Raw genomic sequence first — 25,203 nt, 5'->3', positions numbered from 1 at the left:
CTCCTGGAACATCTGGATGCGACTCTGAGAAGCACTCGGAGAATTTAACTCCTTTCAAGTGCTTGTCCACTTCCCCTCCCAAACAAAGCAGAAAATTCCGTCTTTTTTTCTGCGGCAGAGGGAAGTTAAAATTCCCCATTTCCTCACGGATCAGCAAAATCCATTCTGGGATGAGGAATGTTTTATGGATTTGTTATCTATGGATCCAAAGAATCCTGAAGGGCCCTGTGCTCGTACGCAAATTTTGGGATGTTCTTTCGGTTGTAGGCAGCATCCAGAGGCTTTGGATGCGTTATCCTGGGAATATCCGTGGGCACAGGACATGTGGCTCTGTCCATCTCCTGTCCTTCCCCAGTGGGAAGCTCGTTCCATGGGAATGCTGCATCCTGAGGCTGGGATAGAATCATGGAATGGTTTGGGTTGGAAGGGACCTCAAAGTTCATCTCATTCCATGGGCAGGGATATTTTTCCATTATCCCAGGTTGCTCCAAGCCCTGTCCAATCTGGCCTCCACCTCCACCTGGATCTCCAGCTCCAGTCCAATATCCTTCTCCTCCATTCCCAATGGATTTATTATGGAGCATGGATTACGATGTCACAGTGCAAACGCCTCGCCAGGGGTTTATTTATTCCCAAAGGAAACACCGCTGGTATCCAAGGAATTCCTGGATGTGGCACTCGGTGCCAAGGTGGGGATCGGGCGCAGCTTGGACTTGATGAGCTTGGAGGGCTTTTCCAACCTCAGGGATTCTGGGATTCTGCTGCCAGAGCCTGTTGCCTGAGTCCTGCTGCGGCACAGGATCCAGAGCAATGCGTCCAGCGGCTTCTTCCGGTTTCCTTCCTGCAGCCTGGCAGAGCCGGTGGAAACGGGGATTGTTGGGATCGTTGAAAGGAAATCCAGTCTCCTCTGAAGTCATGGAATCATGGAATGTTACGGGGTTGGAATGGACCTTAAAGACCTTAAACCACTGCACGAGGCACTGGAGAATCCACACAAGGATCACCGTGTGTTATCCAGGGAAACCCCATCCCTGGAAGTGTCCAAGGCCAGGTCGGATGGGGCTTGGAGCAGAAAAGGCTCCAGGGAAAGCTGCAGAGGGACTGGGGCCAAGGGCTGGAGGGCCAGGAGGCAGGGAATGGCTTCCCAGTGGGAAAGGGGAGCTTGGGCTGGGATGTTGGGAAGGAATTGCTGGCTGGGAGGGTGGGGAGGGGCTGGGCTGGAATTGCCAGAGCAGCTGGGGCTGCCCCTGGATCCCTGGGAATGCCCAAGGCCAGGCTGGACACTGGGGCTTGGATCCACCTGGGATGGTGGGAGCTGTCCCTGCCCATGGATGGGGTAGGAATGGATGGGATTTAAGGCTGTGATTTGCAGGGAAACATTACAACTCTCCAGGATTTCAGAGCAGGTGGAAGTCATGGAATATGGAACCATCATAATCCAGGAATTCTGCGACCACGCCAGGGCTTGGAACTGGGATGGGAATTGGTGACACGGAGTCAGGAGTGAGAACATTTCACTCCAAACTGGGACTCACGGATGTACAAATCATTCCCAAACTATTCCCAAATTCCAGGTGGCTCCGGCACCAGCTCCAAGCAAAACCCACTGGGCTGCTGGCGGAATTCTGATTTATTCCATGATTTTTTTTAATACAAAGGAAAAAAGGATCTCCATGAGGAGTAACATGATAAAATTCCTGTATATCCCCATGTTTTCCCTCCTAAATCCGTGTGTTTTCAGGGAAAATCACATCCATGAGCACGTTTGGGAAGTGGAGCCATTAAAAAAAAAATTAAGGAAAAAAAGCCCCAGATGGAGATTTTTGGCCTGGCATCAAATCCCATTAAAAAGAGGGCAAACCCTCCCTAAAAATCTTTTTTTTCCTAATCCCAGATATTTTAGTCATTCCTGGTTTCTGGGCTCCCACAACTACTTCAAATTCCAAAGATATTTTGGTCCTGTTTTCCCAGATTTCCTCCTGTTCCCAATGTTTTGTTTCATCTCCCTTCCCTCTTTTTTTTCGATGGGGTAACACAAGGATTTGGGGGCAGATTGAATCCATCGGCAGCATTCCCAGTTTTCCCGCTTTCCCTATTTCTGATGCAGCTGATAGTGAGGAGACACCTAAGGAAAAAATTCCTTTTGTTTTCCATGTGCTCCGAGTGAGAACAAGAAACATCCTGGATATGGGATCTTCCATGCAAAAAATTCCAAGCTTGACCACTCCGATTTTTAATCCTCCTGGGCCATCCCGATCCATAAAGGAATGTGGGGATTTCTCCATGCTGTTGGAACATTATGGATAAGCCCCCAAAATTCCGGGATTTTCATCCTGCCTGGACCAAATCTGTAAAAATAGAAATATGGCAGGAGATTGGAGGGAAAATCCAGCTTTTATCCCAATCCCAGGTTTGGGTGGATGCTTCGCATGACATCAGGACACAACAAGGAAACATGGGATTTCCTTGGAGTCCCTTCTCCAGGCTTCCAGCTGTTGTTACATCCAGAACTTCTTCAGCTTCTCCATGGATCAGCTCCTGGATGTCCATAGGAATTCTGCTCCCGATTTCTCCATCTGGTTCTGCAAAACCAGAAGAACAAAATTTACTGGGAGATGTTTTCCAGGTGGGATTGGTGGGATTTGGACTTTTATGGAAGCGAAGATCCTCAAGGCTCGTGGCAACATGGAAGGGATGTAGCCATAAAAAATTTCCATGAAATGAAAGGAAAGGAGCTGAATTCCCCCAAATCAGGAGAAAAGGTTGGGTTTGGGAAGGCACAACTGGAATTCTAATCCAGCTGTGCCCACACTGGGATGGGATGTGGGAAGTATCCCTGCTGGAATACGACACAACAATCTCCTGTTTCTGGGAAAAAGACGGGAATGAACAGCTGGGATGAACGGAAGCTTTTCCTTTTTGGGAGATTTTGGGACTGGAAATGGAGAAGTTCCACTCAAGTCTTGCTTAGCTAAAACCAGAATCCTTCTGGAATCTTCAGCCAAATCCGGCCTCTTTTCACCCTGGAAGTTGCTCCCGCCACTGCCTGGATCCCAGATTTCCTCATGGAGTCAGACTTGGAGCAAAGTCTCCGACGGGGGGTTTTCCTGGGTCATTCCAAAGGAGAACCCTGGGTTGACTCCAGAAAATCGGGATGAAGGTGTAGGCCCACGATCTCAATTCCCTGGAAAAGCTGAGGTGGGCTTGTGAGGATTCCTTTTGCTAAAAATTCCAATGATTTTTTCATTGTGCTTTCCTGTTAAAATTTGCCATCCCCAAATCCCAACCGGCTCCAGAGCCCTCCCAGCTCCAAACAAGGGCAAATCCGTGGAAAACATCACCGCATTTTCCCTTTTTTTTTCCTTAAGAAAACAATCCGGGGAGTTTAGAAGGAATTTTACCTCTTGGAAAGAAAAAAATCACTGGAAATGGGGCCCTGAAAATCCTAGGAAAACACGAGGGGCTTGCCACAATGTTTTCCAGGGATTTTATGAGGAGCAGAGGCCAAACCCCGACATATTTGCTGGAGCAAGAGCGAATATCCGTCAGTGGAATGGGATATTCCCAGTGCTCCTGGAAGGGAATATTAAATTATTGCCGGTTAATATTATTATTAGTTATTCCAGGTGGAAAGGCTTCATTATTATTATTATTATTATTACTAGAAGTATTATTAGAATTATTAAAATTATTACTATTGCTAGAATGAGAAGTATTACTAGAATTACTAAATTTTTATTAATATTACTAGAATTATTATTAGAATCATTTAAATTATTATTATTAGAATTATTTTTACAACTATTATTAGAACTGTTAGAATTTTTACAATTTTTTGTTGTTATTATTATATTCATTATTATGATTGTTATTATTGTTATTATTATTAGAATTAGAATTATTAAAATTATTACTATTGTTAGAATTAGAATTATTATTAGAATTATTTAAATAATAATAATTATTAGAATTTTTATTATAGATACTATTAGAATTATTAGAAGTATTAGAGTTATTATTATTATATTCAGAATTATTATTAGAATTATTATTAGAATTCTTATTATAATTATTATTATTAGAATTATTAGAATTATTATTATATTCAGAATTATTATTATTATTATTAGAACTATTGTTAGAATTAGAATCATTATTGGAGTTATTTAGATAATAATAATTATTAGAATTATTATTACAAATATTTTTAGTATTACTATTAAAATTGCATTCAGAATTATTACTATTACTAATACTATTATTACTATTATTATTACTATTGTTAGTAATATTATAATTATTATTCTTGATATTATTATTATTGTTATTATTATTATTGCTATTGTTAGTAATATTATAATTACTATTATTGATATTATTATTATTGATATTATTATTATTGATATTATTGTTGTTGTTGTTATTATTATTATTATTATTATTATTATTATTAATATCAGTATCTATGTCTTGGTCAGACCAGAATTCCTTCTCCAGACGTTTTTTTCTCGGAGTCCTTCCCCTGGCCCAAGTGTCCCACATTCCCTGCGGGCTCCTCCGAGCCTTTCCCAGTGCTCGGGATGCTCCCAGCTCCAGGAGCGGATCTGGGAGTCGAACCCAGCCCAGGGTTTCTCGTCCTGTTCCGTAACAACGCCATCCATGGTTATCCGCGAGCATTTCCTCGGATACCGCCTGGGATCGGACCAGCACCAGTTTGAGTTGTTTGCGGGGGGGAATCGATGGGATCCATCCAATATAAATTGGATTTTCCCAGCCTCCTGCAATCTCCAATCCATGGGCCCTGTGGGCCAGAATTCCTTAATGGAGTCCAGGGAATTTTTCCAAAGCTGCACTTTTGGTTTTTCTGGGATGACTTCCCTGCCTGTCCCACACAAACCTCGCTCTGAGTAAGAGCGTCCGGTCCTTGTGGTGGTTTAATCCACCCCGAATTCCCAGCTGGATGAGGTCACTTTTTTGGGATTGGATTTCCAAACATCCCTTTGTACCTGGTGACTCCATCAGGGCGGGGATGTCCGGCCCTGGCTCCGTTTGGATTTGGACAAGGGACAGCCGGTGACACCCGGATTTGAACAATTCCAGGAATTTCCACCAGGGTTTCTTGCCTTTGCTTTACTCCAGAAAATCCAAGTGATCCCAAAGCTCTTCCCAACAGCTCCCCAATTCCAACCCCACCTTCCCAAATTCCATCTATTTTACCTACCCCATGGCTGGATTTGTATTCCTGCTGCTCTTTTCCTGGGAAAAGAGAAGCACACACAACCTTTGGACTGTTTGGGAGTGCCCCCCATTCCCAGACTTTCTTTGATGAGTGATTGATGTTCATGGAAGAGATTCCCACATCCAAATGGGAGCTCGACTCAAATCCAGGGAAGGAGGAATTAAAGCGCTCTGGCCAGGGAGTGTTTCCTAAGGAAAATAATTCCAACCATGCCCAGAGCTGTTTTCCAGGAGCCAGCTCTCCATCCTGGATGCAGTCGGAATAACATGTGCTCACCTCCCCTCAGCGCTTGGAACAACAGCCCCAGCCCAGTCACACTGACAGGACATTCCCAGAAAACCTCGGGATCCGAGGGTGTTGCATCCCGTGGCAGCGAGGGCGGGGAATGTTTTCCCATCACCTCCAATCTGGGCGATGATTCCCAGGGGATGGTGGGAAGTGACACGGAGATGACTTCATTTGGAGCGCATTTCCCACATTATCCATGCCCAGGGCCGGGATGTTGGCGCTGATTATTCCAGGCTGGAATTCCTGCTCTCTGCTCGTTCTCACAGGCCTTGATAAGGAACCCAAATCTTATCACTCCAAACCCCTTGGAAAAGACATTTCATGGATTTAATCCCATTTTTCAGGTGACCGAGGCGAAAACAGAGAGGGAAAGCAATTCCCACAAGGATTTCTTCCCACCTCGCCCTCAGGAATTATCCCCAGGATGGATTTTGGGGAAGGAAAAGGAATTTCCTTACAATGGAACGCAGCTGCCAAGGGGGTGGATTTCTCCGTAATCAATACACGGATATCGCAAACAGCTGGAATTTGGAGACCTTTCCCACAAAATTCAGCACTTCCAGCAAGTTATCGAAATCCACAACTCATCCAGGACTTTTCCAGCTCTTTTCCAGCTCCTTGTGGCAAAGGATCCGGCAAACAGGGATGGAGGAGATGGAGCTGTGGGCATGAAACCGGGATTTTTTTTCTCGGGAATTTTCGGATAACTCATTTTTTCTCGCCGCATCTCCGTACCTTGGGAAAAGGGGCAGTGGAAGAGGCAACTTTCCCAGTTCCTGAAAACTATTGGGATATGGAAACATTTCTCCCACTTGAAATGAAGGGAAAGAAAAGAAAGATCTCCAAAACAATTTGGAATCACCAACTTGGTAGGGAAAACAAATTGGATTCTATGGAATTTCATTTCATAATTAAAGATTATTTTAAAATTCCCATTTATCCCAATTACATCCAGGTTAAATTCCAAAAAAAAAAAGGACACTTGGGAGCATGGAAGGAAATTTATCTTTTTTATGGAAAAGGAAAAACATTGATCTTATTTTTCAAATATTGTTTGTGCGGAAAACTCTCCCAAAGCCAACATGGTCTGGAAAAAAGTACGGATATGGAGAAATGGGAATTTGGCAACAACAACAAAAAAATTTAATTACGGTATTTAAGTAATTAACAGGTTAATTATCAGAGCCAGCAGTAATTGCTGCTGCTGCAGCCTCGCTGGGGGTGTTGGAAAGGATTCTGGAGAACCTTGGAGTCATGGAATGGTTTGGGCTGGAAAGGGAACTTAAATTCCATCCAATCCCATCCCATTCCATGGGCAGGGACACCTCCCACTGTCCCAGCTGGATCCAAGCCCCAGTGTCCAGCCTGGCCTTGGGCATTCCCAGGGATCCAGGGGCAGCCCCAGCTGCTCTGGCAATTCCAGCCCAGCCCCTCCCCACCCTCCCAGCCAGCAATTCCTTCCCAACATCCCAGCCCAAGCTCCCCTTTCCCACTGGGAAGCCATTCCCTGCCTCCTGGCCCTCCAGGCCTTGGCCCCAGTCCCTCTGCAGCTCTCCTGGAGCCCCTTTAGGCCCTGCAAGGGGCTCGCAGCTCTCCCTGGCTCCTTCCCTTCTCCAGGGCAACATTCCCAGCTCTCCCAGCCTGATCCAGAGCAGAGGGGCTCCAGAATCCTGGAATGTTTTGGGAAGGAAGGGACCTTAAATCCCATCCCATTCCTACCCCATCCCATCCCACCCCACCTCATCCGTGGGCAGGGACACCTCCCACTATCTCAGGTGGCTCCAAGCCTCATCCAACCTGGCCTTGGGCACTTCCAGGGATCCAGGGGCAGCCACAGCTTCTCTGGAAATTCCATTCCAGGGCCTCGCCACCCTCCCATCCAGGAATTCCTTCCCAAGATCCCATTGATTGTGCAGAATTCCATGCTCCACATCCCAAATCCATGGAAGAGAAGGAGCTTCCTCGCTCAGCTCCCCGATCCTGGGGGACGGAGCACCTGCATCCCACTTGGAGCCTGGCCAGGATTTGGAATCCGCCCCTCCGTGTCCAAAGCAATGTTAGAACAACAAATCCTTCCCTCATCTCTAATTCCTGGGATTTCATGAGCTCTCTGCTGTCTAAACTCTTAGGGAAAACACCCAGGGCACGGCCCTGGCCGCGCTTCCGAAGGAATTTGTGGGATTATGTTGGACAGTTCCGGGCGAGCCGAGATCAAAGATATCGGGTTGCAGGTTTAACAAAGCTTAATGGGATGTGACAGCTGGGTCATTCCATGTTTTTGGGCTGCCAGGATGGATTGGAGGAAATCTCCAATTCCAGGAGATTATTCTGGGATGAGGGCAGAGGATGCGGCTGCGTGTTATTTTTAGGGAATATTAGAAATGGGATAAACGGGAAGAGAATTAAAGATGGAGCTGGGAAGGTGAATCAGGTCGGAATTTTGATATTTGGAATTCCAGGCTCTCCAGGGACAGTTTGGTTCCACAAAGAACATGAGGAGGGGAGGAAGAGGGATGGGTTGGAACAGGGATGGATTGGAAGGGGAATGGATTGGAACAGGGATGGATTGGAAGAGGGATGGATTGGAACAGGGATGGATTGGAACAGGGATGGATTGGAACAGGGATGGATTGGAAGCTGGATATTTTCCAGTGTGGCATCTCTGGGGAAGGGACACCTGGAGCCTCTGTGCCGGTGCCCAGTTTAGGTCCAAAAATTGTCATTTAAACATTTCCTGCCCAGGGAATATTTTAATATCCTTTGGCATCTCCACAAATCCGAGGGATACAGCGGAGAAATTGGAATCTTAGGAGTGTTTGCGAGGAATATCAATCTTATTTATTTATTTATATTTATACAATATAACAATATTTATCAACAATGAATACTTTATTATTTATATTTACTTATACCTCCAAGGCACCAACACCCCCTGGAACCAGCAGGGAAAGATTTGGGATGTTGTGGATGCGGCTGGAATGGCCCAGCCCAGACCCCCCCATGCCCTGGGCTGATCCCATGGTTTGGGAAGCAGGAAATGTGGGAATTCTGCCCCTGGGCCCCCTCAGATGAGACCCCACCTGCAGAGCTGCCCCAGCTCCTGGATCTCAACTCCAGGAGGACGTGGAGCTGCTGGAATGAGTCTGGAGAAGGCCTTGGAGATGCTCTCCTAAGTTTATCCACTGTGGATGGTATCCCACGTTCTGCAAAATCCCTGTGCTCGTGGCTGTGGCCCTTCCCAACTCCTGGTGCATCCCAGGCTCCTCACTGGGATGAGGAGCAGAAAAGGTTTTGGATCTGTGCAAGTTCTTCCCAGAAATAACTGAACCATCCCTGTGTTCCCAACATCAAATCCAGCCCAAATCCCAAACAAATTCCAGCTCCTGGGAGGAAAATTAACTCCAGCCTCAAAAGTCATTTTTTGGTAGCCTTCATGGGCCAGGAAAAGCCTTTGGAATGTTTGAAAATCCCAAATTATGGATTTTATCCCAGTGGGTGCCACCATGGAGTTCTCCAAGGGAAAACAGCCCTGGAGAGGATGATCCAAATCCAGGATTTTGGCTCAGGAACCAATCCATCCTCCAGCATTCCAAACTCCAACGGGAGGCTGTTGGTTTGTGAGGAAAAGAAGCCAGAAATGAGATTCCCGGCAGTTTCCAGCCCCGGGATTTTCTTTTAGAGGGGAAAAGGTCACCAAAGGTGAATTTATCCAAAAGGTGAATCATGACTGGAAAGAAATCCAAGAGGAAATAATCTCATGGATTGGCAGGGCAGTGCTGATAGTCAGGAGCTTAGATCCCTAAAAACCAACAACCCACGGATCCAACTCCGGCTCCTCAGCTCCCTCTTTTTCCTACTTTTCCACCCAGATGTGAGGTTGGAAATCCACCAAAGGAACAGAGACATCCCGCTGCTTTGGGAAGTTAATTCCTTAGGAAAACAAAGCAAACCCCTGGGATTAAATGGAATGAACTGGTGAGAAATCCTGGGATACCTCCTTATCTCCAGCAGGATGTGTCTGAGTGATGGGAAAAACACGGAGCTGGAGCAGCAGGTGGAGAAAAACGGGAAAGGAATTGGCCAGAAGAATGGTAAGATCCAAAAATCCAGGCAATTCTGGAAAAAATATGGAAGAAAAGGATAAGGAGGACACGGAGAGGGCAACAGACGGAAGGGAAAAAGGGAGAAGCCACTTTGGACTTGGAATTTTTCCCTGTGGTTCCAAAAAAATCCTGGCCAGGAGCCAGACTTGAGCAGTGACCTCATTGAGGCCTTCCAGGACCTGAGGCGGGGCAGGAAAAGGAGGGAGAGGGATTTTTAAATGGGATAGAGGGCCAGGAGGCAGGGAATGGCTTCCCAGTGGGAAAGGGGAGCTTGGGCTGGGATGTTGGGAAGGAATTGCTGGCTGGGAGGGTGGGCAGGGGCTGGGCTGGAATTGCCAGAGCAGCTGGGGCTGCCCCTGGATCCCTGGGAATGTCCAAGGCCAGGCTGGACACTGGGGCTTGGAGCAGCCTGGGATGGTGGAATTTTTCCCCGCCCATGGGAATGGGATGGGATTTAAGGTCCCTTCCAAGCCCAAAACATTCCAGGATTCTGGAGCCCCTCTGCTCTGGATCAGGCTGGGAGAGCTGGGAATGTTGCCCTGGAGAAGGGAAGGAGCCAGGGAGAGCTGCGAGCCCCTTGCAGGGCCTAAAGGGGCTCCAGGAGAGCTGCAGAGGGACTGGGGCCAAGGCCTGGAGGGCCAGGAGGCAGGGAATGGCTTCCCAGTGGGAAAGGGGAGCTTGGGCTGGGATGTTGGGAAGGAATTGCTGGCTGGGAGGGTGGGCAGGGGCTGGGCTGGAATTGCCAGAGCAGCTGGGGCTGCCCCTGGATCCCTGGGAATGTCCCAGGCCAGGTTGGATGGACTTGGATCCACCTGGGATAGCAGGAGGTGCCCCTGCCCATGGAACAGGATGAGTTCAAGGTCCTTTCCCACCCAAAACGTTCCATGATTCCATGATTCCCTTCCCTATGGTGAGCAATGCCAGAGGCGCCCGGAGCAGTTTGAGGGATGTTTCCACACAAACATTTCTGGAGTGGGTTTAAATCCAAGCAAACCTTTTCCCAGATTTTGGAATCGCTTTGAACTTTTGGAGCCACTTTGGAACACCAGAACTGCCGCGATTCCGGAGCTCCACACAAACTGGGGGAAGATGAATCCCAAAAAAAGTTTTTCTGGAGGAATGCCAGGCCTGTGTGCCCAGCAGTGTGGGAAGGAAGGAGCTGCCAGCCAGACTTGGAGAGGAGGATCCAGTCCAGGGAAGCGCAGCTGGGATTCCATGGAAATAACTCAGGTGATAAAACAGCTGAATTCCAGCCCAGCTGATCCCGGAGCAGGGAATAAATCTGGGAAGTTCTCACTCCCACTTTTTCTGTGCTGGGGGTGCAGCTGATCCTGAAAAAGGGAAGAGTTTTGGCAAGAAAGGAATTTTTTTTCCCTTTTTTTTGTTGTTGGGAAGAAGCCAAGGGCTGAACATCCCCATCCACGGCGGAGCCAGAGCAGAAGGAGAGAAGGAAAAGGAAGGAAAAGGCAGAAGGGAGGGAAAGGAGTCCCAGGAAAAAAATGAAATCAAATCTGGCAGGTGTGGAAAGGGAGAGAAAAGTGAGAGGGAAGGAATGAAAAGAGGGGAAGATGGGAAGGGAAGGGAAAGGAGGAGAAGGAGACTCAGGAAAAAAACTGGGAGATGTGGAAAGGGAAAGGAAAAGAGAGGGAAGAAATTTAAAGGGAAGATGTGAAGGAAGAAAGGGAATTGTGGACAGGAAAAAGGAGGAGAAGCCGGTTTGGGAATTGTGGGCAGTGAAAAACTGGGGGAATAACTGATTTGGGAATTGTGGGCAGTAAAAAGGAGGAGCAGTCCGTCTGGGGGAGATTTGGGGTTTCCAAACAGGAATTTCTCCCCAAAAATGGGGAGAAGGGCACAGGGAAGAAAGCGGGAGGAGGGAGCGAGGAATCACAGAATCCTTTAGGCTGGAAAAGCCCTGGAATATCATCCAGCCCAGCCTTGGAACAACTGGGGAGAGCAGCGGGGCTGGATCCTTCCTCACCTTGGGAATGAGGAGCAGCTCCCTGGAGGTTTTCCTTCCAGGAGGATTTTTCCTCACGGCATTCCCAGCCCAGCTCCGAAATATCCCGATGCCAATCCCTCCCTGCCATCCACGTGGAGCCGTTTGGAGAGCAAACAATTACCCCGTTCCTCCCTCCCACACGTGTGCGGCCCCCCTGGGAATTCCTTCCCAAACAATCCCGGGATCGTGTCCTTTGGCTGCCCTGGAGCGACTCCCGGGAGCAGCGGAACGAAACCCTTCTCTTCCCATCTTTTCACTCCAGGGAGAAGGGAAATGTGGAAAAATCCTGCTGGGAGCAGTTGGATGAGGCCTCTCCCGAAGATCCAACCCCCCCCCCGGAACCTTTCCCCTCCCTTGGGATCGGCATCCAAGAGGGAAAAATTGTTCCTCCTGGGATCACTTCCAGCTTGGAAAAGCCATTGTTTATAGGACACAAAAGCCAAAGGGAATTTGTGTTTGTTCTTTCCAGCTGTCCCCAAAATCCGGCCGGGAAAGGGATGCTCAGGGCACCCGAGGTGATGGAAATTTGTGGGAAAAGCAAAGGGAATGGATTTTTCTCTGGGATTTGACCCTGGAAGAGGCCACAGGGGTGGAAAAGTTGTTTCCAAACAGGTGAAACCATTCCCTGCTCCTCACATTTCTCAGGATAAAGGGCTTTTCCTGGATTTTTTTCTCTCTTCCAGGAGCTGGATAAAACCAGGCTTCCAAGAAAACTCCGAAATCTCCTCTTCAGGTGAGGAAAAATTCCTTTGTTTTCCTCACCGGGTTCTTCCCGTCTTGGGAGATTCAGAGGAAAAAGGATAAAGATAGAAATTGAGGGATAAAACCCCTTCCTTCCTTTGCCCTGCCTTGGAAAATTCCTTCCTGTCTTATGGGAGGTCGACATTCCTCATGGAAAACTGTTCTTTCCTCATGGAAAACGAGTTTGGAGGAAGTTATCCATGTAGGATCTTGGAATTAGGGGGGAATCATTCAGGATCAGCCTCAGGGACAGCCCCGACATTCCCAAGTTTCCATGACAGCTCGGCTGGAATATTTCCAGTCCTTTTCCCACGCCAAAGCCATTCCTGGTGCAGCAGGAAAAAGCCAAAACCTGGAATTGAGCCGGAGGTTACAAACTTTAGGGAAAAAACGGCTCCAAAAGTTCTGCTAAAGCTCTGGATCAGTCGGAATCCCACGGGATTCCTGTGGCTGGAAGGAAACTCTTCCCAAAGGGCCAAGGAAATCTTCCCATGGATATTCCAAGGTGGAAAAATGCAGCAGTTTGAGAGATTTTTATTTAAAAATCAAATTTCAGTTCTGGTTTCGGGGTCCAATTCCCTAATGTTTTGCAGATTCCACCAAAATCTGCATTTCCATAAGAATTAAAGAATCCCGGAGTTGTGAAGTTTGGAGAAGATTCCAAGATCATCAAATCCAACCCGATTCCCACCACATTCACCCCAAATTATTCCTCAAATGCTACATCCATAAATTCTTTGAACAATTCCAGGGATTGGGATTCCACCACTGCCCCGGGCATCCCATTCCAATGCCTGACACCCATTCCCATGGATACATTTTCCTAATTTTTGATCCAAACCTCCAGTGACCATCCCGTGGTGTTATCCCGGGAGGAACCGACTTTGCTTCATCCCTTTCCCGCACAATTAACTCTTGGATTGTCCGATTTTTCCCGGCTGAGATGGTCCCTTCATCCCGAGGAATTCCAGGGAGTAAAGATTCCAACCCAAATGAAATCAGACCAAACAATTGGATTCCTTCCACAAATCTCTTCCCTGAAGGATTTTTTCCCAGGGGAGGCTCAGGTTGGACATCAGCAGGAATTTCCTCATGGAAAGGGCTGTCCAGGCCTTGGAAGTGCCCAGGGAGCTTTGGATTTCCTGTTCCTGGAGGTGTCCAAGGAATTCCTGGATGCAGCACTCAGTGCCAAGGTGGGGATCAGTCCCAGGTTGGACTGGATGATCCTGGAATTCCAACCGCAGTGATTCCGGGATTCCATGCCAGCAGGGAATCCCTGCAGTGGTTCCAGGTGTGGTTGTCCCATCTGACAGCTCTGCCAGGCTTAGCCTGGGGATCCAAAGTTTAAACTCCCGCTTTAGGCTGGATTTTAGGGAAAATTCCTTCATGGAAAGGGTTGTCCAGCCCTGCCCAGGTCTCCAGGATGGCACCTCCCAAGTATCCCAAGGATTTATCCCAGCTCCAAGGGGAATCTGGTGCTCTGTTGCTCACATCCCGTGGGAAGATCTCCCGCTCCCGCACAGGATGGAAATCTGCCACTTCCACTTTTTCCTTCCTCTTCCCAAGGTCCACAACAATCCTGGGAATCACCTGAGCCAACCCCAACTCCTGCCACCTTCTCTCTTCATGGAATTCTCGTCCCTGCTGGAACAGATGAACCAGAAAATTTTGGCTGCTCTGTGGCCAAAAAATTCCTCCCCGGAGCCTTCCCTCCTCTGGGAACGTTCCCGATGAGCCAACGAGAGGAACCACAGGGAGTGGGCTGGGAAATCAGTCCCGGATTTGATGTTTTGCACATTCCCGGCCACTCCAACGGCTGCATCCTCAAAGGAATTGTTCTGGACACGTTCGGGGTGGCCCCGCTCTGGATGAGAAATGCTCCTTCCGAAGGAAAACTGGATGCACTGGGATAACTCCTGACTCAACTTTCTGGGAGCGAATGAGTCTTTTTTTCCCACTAATCTGAAGGATGTGGGAATTTTTTTTGCTCCCTGAACCAGCAGCGCTGTCAGCAATTCCTTAGAAGAGCTGAGCAGTGCCGGGAATGTTTAATTTTCCTGGAGAATTCTGGCTTTGCTGACGGCATTCAATCCTTATCCATTTGAATGGCTTTTTATATAAACCCATGGAAATCATGGAATCTTGGAATGGTTCGGGTGGGAAGGGACCTTAAATCCCATCCCATTCCAACCCCATCCATGGGCAGGGATACTTCCCACTATTCCAGGTGGATCCAAGCCCCAGTGTCCAGCCTGGCCTTGGGCATTCCCAGGGATCCAGGGGCAGCCCCAGCTGCTCTGGCAATTCCAGCCCAGCCCCTCCCCACCCTCCCAGCCAGCAATTCCTTCCCAACATCCCAGCCCAAGCTCCCCTTTCCCACTGGGAAGCCATTCCCTGCCTCCTGGCCCTCCAGGCCTTGGCCCCAGTCCCTCTGCAGCTCTCCTGGAGCCCCTTTAGGCCCTGCAAGGGGCTCGCAGCTCTCCCTGGCTCCTTCCCTTCTCCAGGGCAACATTCCCAGCTCTCCCAGCCTGATCCAGAGCAGAGGGGCTCCAGAATGCTGGAATGCTTTGGGATGGAAGGGACCTTAAATCCCAGCCAGTCCCACCCCTGCTAATCTGGCCTTGGACACTTCCAGGGATGGGGAATCCACAGTCACTCTGGAAAAGCCCTCAAACCTCTCATTCCCACTTCTCCGCATGCTGTGGATTGACACAGGAGCTCCTTTCCAGGGCTGTTACCCCTGTCCTGTCCCAAACCCATCACAGAGGTGCTATGAAGTGGTGGGTGCTGGCAGGACCCAAAGGAGCCATCCCTCTTTTTTGCTGTATTCCCAGAGCTTTTTCTTCAGAAATCACAGAATTGTTTCAGAAAATATGGAATTGCTCATCTTGCAGGAGAGGTCAGGACCAAGCTGATGTCAATATTTTGGGAATGGTTCCTCCCAGCCTCGGCAGCGGGAAAAGCCACCGGAACATTCCAAACCCCAGATCTTTCCCAAGAAAGATCTTTCCCTCCTCCAGCTACAAACACCAAAGCCAAATATCCTGGATTTTCAGCGCCTCTGGAATCGGTGGCACCCCCAGCCAGGCTCCCGAATTGTTTGTGCATTCCCTGAAATAATTTTGGGTGTAGCAATCCCAGCCGGGGGTCAGGAGCCGGCTCAATCTGGCTCCGGTTGGGATCGGGCCACGCTGTTGTGAAGGGAAATGACTTGGAAGCACAACCCAACGGATGGAATCCATCAAATCCGTCTGGACTTCAGGGCTCGGGGATGCTCCATTGGTCTTTTCATTCCAGAGGAATTTGTGGCCTCGCTGGCTCCAGGGCTCCTATGAAGCTTTTCCGAGTCTGGCTCGGGGACAAGGGAATTTCCTGAGGTGACAAAGGGGAGCAAAAGGTTCTTCTGGTGAGATTGGGAAAGGGTTTCACCCTTGGAAAGAAGGGAATGAAAAACCCTCCGAGGTTCTGTGGTGCAGAGGTCTGGGAGCCACATCCAAAATCATGGAATTATCCTGGACTGGTTTGGGTTGGGAGGGGACCTTAAACCTCAGCTCATTCCCACTCCACCTCCCACCATCCCAGGTGGATCCAAGCCCCAGTGTCCAGCCTGGCCTTGGGCATTCCCAGGGATCCAGGGGCAGCCCCAGCTGCTCTGGCAATTCCAGCCCAGCCCCTCCCCACCCTCCCAGCCAGCAATTCCTTCCCAACATCCCAGCCCAAGCTCCCCTTTCCCACTGGGAAGCCATTCCCTGCCTCCTGGCCCTCCAGGCCTTGGCCCCAGTCCCTCTGCAGCTCTCCTGGAGCCCCTTTAGGCCCTGCAAGGGGCTCGCAGCTCTCCCTGGCTCCTTCCCTTCTCCAGGGCAACATTCCCAGCTCTCCCAGCTGGCATGGAAATGAAGGAATCCAAAAAAACGACATTGTGATCCTGAAAAATCCCTCCTTGTTGTCGGATTCTTTCCCAACGGAGCCAAGAAGAAGCTGATGATAACAAAATTCCTCTTGGTAAGGAATTTAAGGGATAAATTGTAGGGAAGGGAAAGGCCTGGATGTGCTGAGGGAGATTTTGGATGGAGGAGCAGATGGGACAGCTCGGGATGATCCAAGGTGGGCCCCAAAGAACATTCCAACCACTGGAGAACACACCTGAGCTCCAACACTTGGCTAAAGACAATAAATTTTCATTAATTAACAGAGCTTTGAACTCACTAATTCCCAGGAAAAAAACCAAAAACATTCCTTTTGTCCATTTGGATTGAAAAACTGGGGGATTTCCTCTGGAAGCAACTAAAAATCCCATGGAGTTCCCTCCTTTCTTTCTCCACCTCCGATATTTTGCTGGAAAATATTTTCCTTGGAGTTCTCTTTTTCCCCTCCAGGAGCATCTTTTTCCTGTTTGCTCCAAAAGTGCTACAGATCCATTAAAGCTCAGAATCCAGGGAATAAAATCCTTGGAATAGACCTTTTCCAGGCTGTTTGCAGGGAGTAGTGTCCACATCCCAGGAGGAGATAGAAGGATAAGGATTTGGGATGGGAATTCACCTGGATAACAGGATTTTGGGTTGTGTCCTCATCCCACGCTGATTCCAGGAGGGAAAAACATTCCGGACGTGGTCCCGGTTTAAATCCTGAGAGAGCCGAGCCCAGCTCTTCAACCAGGCTCAGGCAAGCCCAGGACTGGGCTTTAGTTCCAAATCCATCCCTTGGAGAGAGGGAAACTGAGACAGAGCCAAGGATTCTTCCCAGTTTGGATCCACATCTGTGTCCAAAAATTTGGAGCAGCTTCTCCAAGGAGTTTGTTTGTTAAAATCCCAAACTTTCCCAGCTTCCACCTGGATCCTTTCCATGCCCAGAGTTTAATGGAAAAGCTCCTTAAAACAATTAAATAATTCCATGGATAAATGAAGTTCCTGGAGCCCTTTTCCAGATGATCCCGGGGAGTGGGAACGTCACAGCTCCAGCGCTGGAGGTTGGTGCTGCCCATGGGAGTTTTCCTTTGGTTGGGTTATCCTGATCCTGGTTTATTTTTCCTCCGGGAATTCTTCCTGGTAGGAGCCTCTGTGATTTCCTGACCTGCTCCTCTGACCTCATCCAGGGGTATCGTGCCCTTCTTTTCCTTGGAAAATTCCTTGGAAAAAGGATGTTGAGCTGCTGTTGGCTGTGACGCAGCTCCTAAATAATCTGGTTAAGATGATCCAGAAGATTCCAGGCAAACCTGGAATACGGCGTCTTCTGAATTCCACGAATATTTTTTCCAGGAATTATGAACCCTGTGAGCTTTGTCGTACTGTAAATTCCCAGCAGGATTAATTGTGATTAATTGTGACTAATTGTGATTAATTGTGATTAATTATCTCATGAGCTCTTACCAAATACTCCTGTGGTTTAGTGGATACTCCAGGGAAAAAAAACAGCAATTCCTTGGAATAATTTGTGGAAAGATCCTTCAGGGATGCTCTCAGGTTGAGTTTGGAGGTGGAGGAGGGAGGATTCCTCTCGGGATTTCACCCCGTGGGTCATGGAAACCTGGGATGGATGGAGAATTTCCAAGGAATCTCCGAAGATTTTGTCTGTGCTCCTTGGAGATTTCCATGAGGAAAATTCCCTTAGGGAGTCACAGCTCCACTGGGACACCTTTGGGAATCCAAAAGGATTAAAAACCTCAGGAATAGGCCACCAGACCTCTATTTCCAGGGGTTTTCCTTACCCTTAACCCAACACCAACCTCACGGAGATGCTCCATGGGCTGAAGATCTTCGAGAGGAGACCTGAAATCCTGGAAAAGGGGAGGGACTCCCCTGGATTCATCCCCAAGATTGGGGTGCGGAGCTGGGAACTTCTGGCTCCCCCCAGTAGAGGGCAGCAATGGCCCACACTCCACAGCCGGGCGATTCCAGCGGGATTTGGGGAAAAGATCCGTGCGGAACATGCCTCAGAAAGAACCAAATGAAAGGAAAAATCCCCTCAGCTCCAGGAGAAAGAGCTCCAAGTCCAGGGATTTGCTTTCTCTTTGGGTGATTCCTTTAAGATCCAAAAAAGTGGAAAGAGAGCAAGGATGGGATGCAAAAAAAAAAAAAAAAGGGATGCGGGTGATCCCGATGGAAAACGACCCACAGCCATCCAGTGAATCCTTGTGGCTTTCCTGGAGGGCTTGGACTTAAAGAGAGCCCAGGGAAAGATTGGATGAAATCAGGGCTAAAGCAGCTCCTTCCCGTTGGATCTGTGGCTTTGGAAAAGCTGGATTCTCCTTGGGATCTCCATCCCAACTATCCCGGGGTCTCCAGAAAGAACGGAGCCTTGGCGATCCAGCCCAAGCTGCTCCGGGTGTATTTCCTGGGAAGGTGCTTTGGAAGCACCTTCTGGCTGCCTGTTCCTGAGGTTTTTAATCCTTTTGGATTCCCAAAGGTGTCCCAGTGGAGCTGTGACTCCCTAAGGGAATTTTCCTCATGGAAATCTCCAAGGAGCACAGACAAAATTGTTTTTCTAGGATTGAAATCTTCGGAGATTCCTTGGAAATTCTCCATCCATCCCAGGTTTCCATGACCCACGGGGTGAAATCCTGAGAGGAATCCTCCCTCCTCCACCTCCAAACTCAACCTGAGAGCATCCCTGAAGGCTCTTTCCACAAAATATTCCAAGGAATTGCTGTTTTTTTCCCTGGAGTATCCACTAAACCACAAGAACATTTTGTAAGATCCGGTGGGGGCTTGGGAGTGAATTCCTTGCAACGAGGAAAGTCGGGACGGAGCGAATCCATCCAAGGAGAAACATCAGCACGGAGGGAAACCAAACCGGGAATGCAGCTGGGCCCCTTCCCATGGGGAAAAGCCAGGGATAACACCCTGGATGGATTCTGCTGGTTTAGGGGGAGTTTTCCATGTGGATATTCTCCTCTGGAGCATTGGATGGTGTTTCCTCCTGGCCTTTTTTGGGATGGGAAACAACACTGGGACATCCAGGCACAGAGGTCAGGATGTGCCTCTGGAATGATCCCAGGGGTTCCAAGTGGGCGAAGTTCCACTTGGATTCAGGAGCTGCTGGAGAAGATGGCATTCCCTTCTTGCAGCCCGCCTGGGAAAAGTTGGGAAGCAGATCCCAGTCTGCGAAAGGGCCACCATTCCCTGCCTGCTCCTGGGAAGTGTGGCATGGAAAGGGAACAGAACAGGGAATTCCTGGGAATACAGACATGCCTGGAATTGAGGGATCAATGCCTGAGCTCTGCCCTAGGGATTGAGGGATATGATAGCAGGGAAAGGGTTAAAAGTGGGATGCTGAGGGTTGGCTGCAAAAACTGGGATGTTGGATGAGGCCTGGAAAGAGTGGGATCGCGATATTCCAGTGGGATGGTTTTTGGGAGCCTTGTGCCGGTAGCTGAGCTCTGGAGAGGAAAAGGATAATGGGAACATATTCCAGAGGCGATCCTTGTTCTCCCCTCTCTGCTGGGATATGGAACTGGAGAATAATCCCAGTGCTCCGACGGCAGACAAGGAGCTGTGCCCAAAACTTCATCTGAGCTGGGAATGTGAACCCCGCAGGAAAATTTGGGATCTGGGACTCCATGGAGAGGCTGCTGAGGCTTGTCCGGCTCTGGGACTGTATTCCCTGATGGTTTTCCATGTAGGAAACCACATGGATATGGAGACATGACTCCACAGGTCTGTGGGTGATGGTCAAGGGCCTGGAATTGTGGAATCATAAAATCATGGAATGGGTTGGGTTGGAAGGGACCTCAAAGATCCTCTCATTCCAAGCCCACTGACAAGGGACACCTTCCACGATCCCAGGGTGCTCCAAGCCCTGTCCAGGAGAGCTGCAGAGGGACCCAGGGAATGGCTTCCCAGTGGGAAAGGGGAGCTTGGGCTGGGATGTTGGGAAGGAATTGCTGGCTGGGAGGGTGGGGAGGGGCTGGGCTGGAATTGCCAGAGCAGCTGGGGCTGCCCCTGGATCCCTGGGAATGTCCAAGGCCAGGCTGGACACTGGGGCTTGGATCCACCTGGGATAGTGGGAGGTGTCCCTGCCCATGGAATGGGATGATCCTTAAAATCCCTTCCCATCCAAACCATTCCATGATTCCATGACTCATTCCATGGTTCATTCCATGATTCCATGATTTTAATGCTCTGGAGGCTCTGGCAGGTGGGACGGAGCAGTGGAAGTTTGGAACTGTCCCTCCATTGCCTAAATCCAGTGCTCATCCAGCCCAAATTCCCTGGAGCAGAGCTCAGGATTCCTGGAGCTGTCAGATCCCAAAGATCGCCAAAGAAAACAGCTCCGGGCATTTTTAAGGATTTCCCTCCATGGAGAGAGGAACCATGGACGGAAACTGGATCATCCCACCTTTCCCACCTTCTCCTTTCTTCCAAAGGAGCTGCTTTGCAAATTCCATTTCCAAGATTTAATTCCTGGGATTCATCCAAGCCCTGCTGTCATTCCGAGGGCCTCTGTTTATTTATATGTTAATTTTATTTAGCCCTGTCCCACTTCTTTATTTCCAACCCCATTAATTCCCAATTAAACGCCTCATCCCTTATCCCCGGGAGATGGGATGACCTTATCCCGGCGTTTTATCCCTGTCTTTGTTTATCCCGAATTTTGGAAAGACATCAAATCTTAACGCAAAGGCCTCAGCCTATGGAGAAGGAGGCACATCCCAGGGGAAGCAATTTGAAGGGATTTGTCCTTCTTTCCAGGAAAAATCTTCCAAATTCTTTTCTGGCTTTAACCCCCAGCTGTAGGAATTGTATTTTTTTAAAGGAAAATCCAAACTTTTTGGAAGCAAAGTCCTTCATTTTTATGGAGCGATTCCTCTCCTGGCATTTAAGGATCTTAGGTGGACACAAATCCTAAAAATATTCTTTGGATCTGGATTCTGATGGTATGGGATAAACTTTCCTTTTCAAATTTTAAACATCATTAAATGCAAAAGTTCTCGTTTTTCCTCAAAATATTTTTTCTTTGGTTGAAAATTCTGGGATTTGAGAGGTTTTGTTGGAAAAAAAAAAAAAAGGGAAAAAAGCAAACTTCTCTCATTTTTGGCAGCAGGAACATCCAGCCCTGATTCCAAAGGTGACACACGACCATGGAATCATTCATCCCAAAATCCAGAGGAAACAGGAGTCCTTTTCCCTACCAGTATCTCTGAGAACGCAAGAGAACTGGGAAATCTGGGATTGCAGGCTGCTCTGTGAATCCCTTTTCCTCAAATGTTTTGGGAATGGACCAGCAGAGCTCCTGGAAGTCCAGGATTAAGGTTTATGGATGCCAGGCTGGGAAGAAGCAGCCGCAGCCTCTCCAGCACAGGACACACGGGAGGAGATTCCAGGATATTCCAGAGGAAACTGGGCTGTGGCAGAAGCAGCTGGAATGGTTTTTGTCCCTCCTTCCGCCTCTCCTGGGCTGTGTCTGTCCCCAGCTCCATTCCCGCTCCGTTGTTTTTTTTCCCTTTTCTTTCCCTTTCCATGATCTCCTAAAGGAAGAACAAACAAATGAGGAAATGAAACCTTCCTTGGATCTTCTTCCATCCTTCCCTAGCAGGGATATAACCATGGAATCCCGGGATCACTGAGGTTGGAAAATCCTCCAGGATCAGCAAGTCCAAGCTGTGCCCGATCCCCACCTTGGCACTGAGGGACACATCCAGGAATTCCTTGGACACCTCCAGGGATGGGCACTCCAAACCTCCCTGGGCAATTCCAAGGCCTGACCACCCTTTCCATGAGGAAATTCCTGCTAATGTCCACCCTGAGCCTCCCCTGGCACAGCCTGAGGCTGTTCCCTCTTTTCCTGTTATTCCCTGGGAGCAGATCCCAACTCCCACCTGGCTCCAACCTTTCAGGGAGTTGTGCAGAGCCACAAAGTCCCTCTGGATCCTCCTTTTCTCCAGCCTGAACCCCTTCCCAATTCCCTCTGGAATTCTCCAGCCCCTTCCCAGTTCCATTCCCTTCCCTGGACACGCTCCAGCCCCTCTTTCCATGAGGAGCCCAGAACCAAAGCCAGGATTTGAGGAGTCCCAGCAGTGCCATCATTCCCTGCTCCTGCTTCCACTCTATTTTGGATAAAGGCCAGGTTGCCATTGGAATTCTTGCCCATCTGGGCTCGTAATCAATGGAAAACATCAAGAAGAACCTTGGGAAAACTGACCAGACTTTGTCTGTCCTTGGGGATTCAAAAAAAAAAAAAGGATGGAAAATCAGCCATTGGAACACTTCTGCTTTAATTCCGGCCTTTTGGAAAAATTCCTGTTGGGAGAACGTGATCCAGCGGCATTGTTAAAACAGAAGGTGAAAGGCGAGAAAAGAAAGCAGTGAGGAAAAGGGTGGAAAGAAAAAAGTCACGGATGCAAAAAAGGAGGGAAAAAAAATCAAATCAAAGGAATATCAGGCATCCGGGCAGGATTCCAGGAGAGTAGGCTCGCGGGATCAAGGGATAATTAACTGGGAGAAAGGAGTTTGGCACAGGAGGATTTCTACCAAGGGAAGGGCTGGGAGGGGGATGAAGATGTGGGAAAACACCAGGAAAATCCATTCCGGAGGGGCACTGGGAGTGATTTTCCTGAGGGTGAGGGAGCTGAGAGAGCACCCAAAGGTAATTCCAGGGTAAGTCGGAGAGGAAAAAGGAGGTGGGAAACTCCAAGCGGGAAGCAGCAAATAAGAATGCTCCGAGGGAAAAGATTCCAGCCTTAGTTGGAATTGAGGGATAAGCAGCTTAAAAATGTGCTTGGAGCAATGTTCTGGGAGAAAAGGAGGGACAGGCCCCTGGGAGAGCTGGAATTCCTCACAACATTCCATCCGCAAGGAAAGGAGGCAAACAAAAACAAGGAGGGGGAATAAAAAGAAGGGAAATGCGTTTGAAAAATCAGGAATTAACCTGTAAAAGTAGCTCCTGGTAGGGAAGAAGGAGGGAAATACATGGAAAATTGGATAAGAAGTGGACTTGGAATAGGAGAGTTACAAGGGAGCAAATTGGATTTCCAAACCTGAGGAATTGGGGTGAGAGCAGGAGATCTGGGAAAAGGGAAAGTTGCGCCAGACCTTCCAAAAGCCAAAAGAATGGGAATCCTGGGAATTCCCATTGTGGAAGTGTGAGCCGTGACTCCGGTGTAATAATTGGGGGAGTACAAAGGGAAAGGATTTGGGAGTGAACCTAAAGCCGGAGCCTGGAAAACGAGGTTGAGCTTCCAGGAAAACATTCCTGGAAATCAGGAACGTCACCCCCTGGAATCACCATCCCATAAAGAAGCGAGGGCTCCGTAGGTGGGAATACAGGGAAGTTGTGGCTGGAAGTGTTGGAGGCCAGACTGGATGGGGCTTGGAGCAGCCTGGGATAGTGGGAGATGTCCCTGCCCATGGAATGGAGTTGGGATGGGATGGGGTTCAAGCTCCTTCCCAACCCAAAGAATTCCAGCAAGGATGATGAAGATCAGTGTCTCCAACTCTGCTCCCGGATTTCCTTCTCCATCTCATCCCTCTTTTTCCTCTAAAATGATGGTTCAGCTCATAAGGCTGGAAAACAGATCCCAGAGTGTGCAAGGATGGGAAATTCCAGGAATTTCCCATGGGCACAGCAGTGTCTCAATCACAGGAAGGGGATGGTGAGGGGAAAAACCTCGGGAATAAGCAGAGCTCCTGAGGAAAAGGGGGATTTGGGACACAGAGAGGGTGGTGAGGGTTGCCTTTGATCCTGGTAAAATGGGTCCCTCTGTAGCAGCAATCAGGCAGGAAAATATTCCCACACAGTATCCAGGGTTCAGGTGTCACATCCCAACCTCTGGAATAAACATTCCCAACTCTCCAAGCAGCCGGCAGCCCCACGAGGTAAACCATGGATCAGGTAGGACACAGGCAGCATCCAGAGCAACGCCGAAGATGCTCCGGCTGCAGGGGGAATTCAGGAGGTCAAAAAGCCGGGGGGACAAAATTCCACTAAAAAGCCAAATCCTTGTTCTCCAAGCAGGAGAGATTTCATTGGAAGCTGCGCAGGCAGCCCTGGCAGTGAACTTGGCCGGAGCAGCGCATTCCCTTTCCATGGATGCATCCCTCACAGCTTTCGCCCATTCCTCAAGTTCCTTCTCCCTGCTAAGCCGTGTCACTGCTGCCTTCTCCGGCCGGAGTCACCGCGGGATCCTTCTCATCCCGCTCCCTGCAGCGGCCTGGCCTCGGGAAGCGCGGGGACGGCTGTGGCCGGGGTGTTTTTTTAAGGATTGTTTAGCATTTACTCCTCCGGAGCACTTGTGTATTTTTCTTCCAGCCCACTCACGCTCCCAGCAAGAAAATTCCCGGGCCAGGGCTCCACGCGGGCCCTCGGCACCCCAGGATTCCCCGGCTTTATCCCAAACCTGCGGGGGACGGCTGTTATTGGAAAAGAAAACAGCCATGTCAGGCTGTTCCCCACTCCCCTGCCCCAGCCTGAAAGTCCCAACTCCGTGTCCCGAGTCTTTCTTGGAGAGTAGTTTCGCATTCCGGAGCTCAGATCGCTCCTGAAGATGCCAAAGGAATTCGGTTGCTCAGCTCACAAGGAAATGCTTGGAAATTAGGTGTCCACATGTCTCGGATGGCTCCGGATATTTCCACCGATAACGTTTCCCGACAGATCCTTCCTTTCCCAGGTTTGCCAGGGGAAGTTTGGCCCTCCCGAGAAGCAGCTGGAAAAGCGGGAAGTTGAGGAGTTGAGAGGTTTCTTTGTCCCAGCATATCCAGACAGCAGCATTCCCTCAGAGCCTGGTGGGAAGAGGAGTTGAGGTCATCCCAATCCTCATCAGTTTTCCACTAGGAAACGAGGAACTGAAGGAAAAGGAGAAACTTGTGGGAGAACCAAAGCTTAAATTTAAACTGCCC

The 25,203-nt window shown here is 49.0% G+C and overlaps 1 long non-coding RNA gene across 1 annotated transcript; it reads left to right on the top strand.

Annotated features, from left to right (window-relative positions):
• The first annotated feature begins 1,331 nt into the window (after nt 1–1,331).
• Nucleotides 1,332–6,460, top strand: LOC116444834. The gene is made up of 2 exons (XR_004240543.1): nt 1,332–3,198; nt 4,479–6,460. It is a non-coding gene; the product is annotated as an uncharacterized LOC116444834 (long non-coding RNA).
• The last annotated feature ends 18,743 nt before the right edge of the window (nt 6,461–25,203 follow it).

The sequence above is a fragment of the Corvus moneduloides genome, chromosome 5 (assembly GCF_009650955.1).
Source record: "Corvus moneduloides isolate bCorMon1 chromosome 5, bCorMon1.pri, whole genome shotgun sequence".
Lineage (NCBI taxonomy): Eukaryota > Metazoa > Chordata > Aves > Passeriformes > Corvidae > Corvus > Corvus moneduloides.
This window is presented reverse-complemented; position numbering and strand designations above follow the sequence as displayed.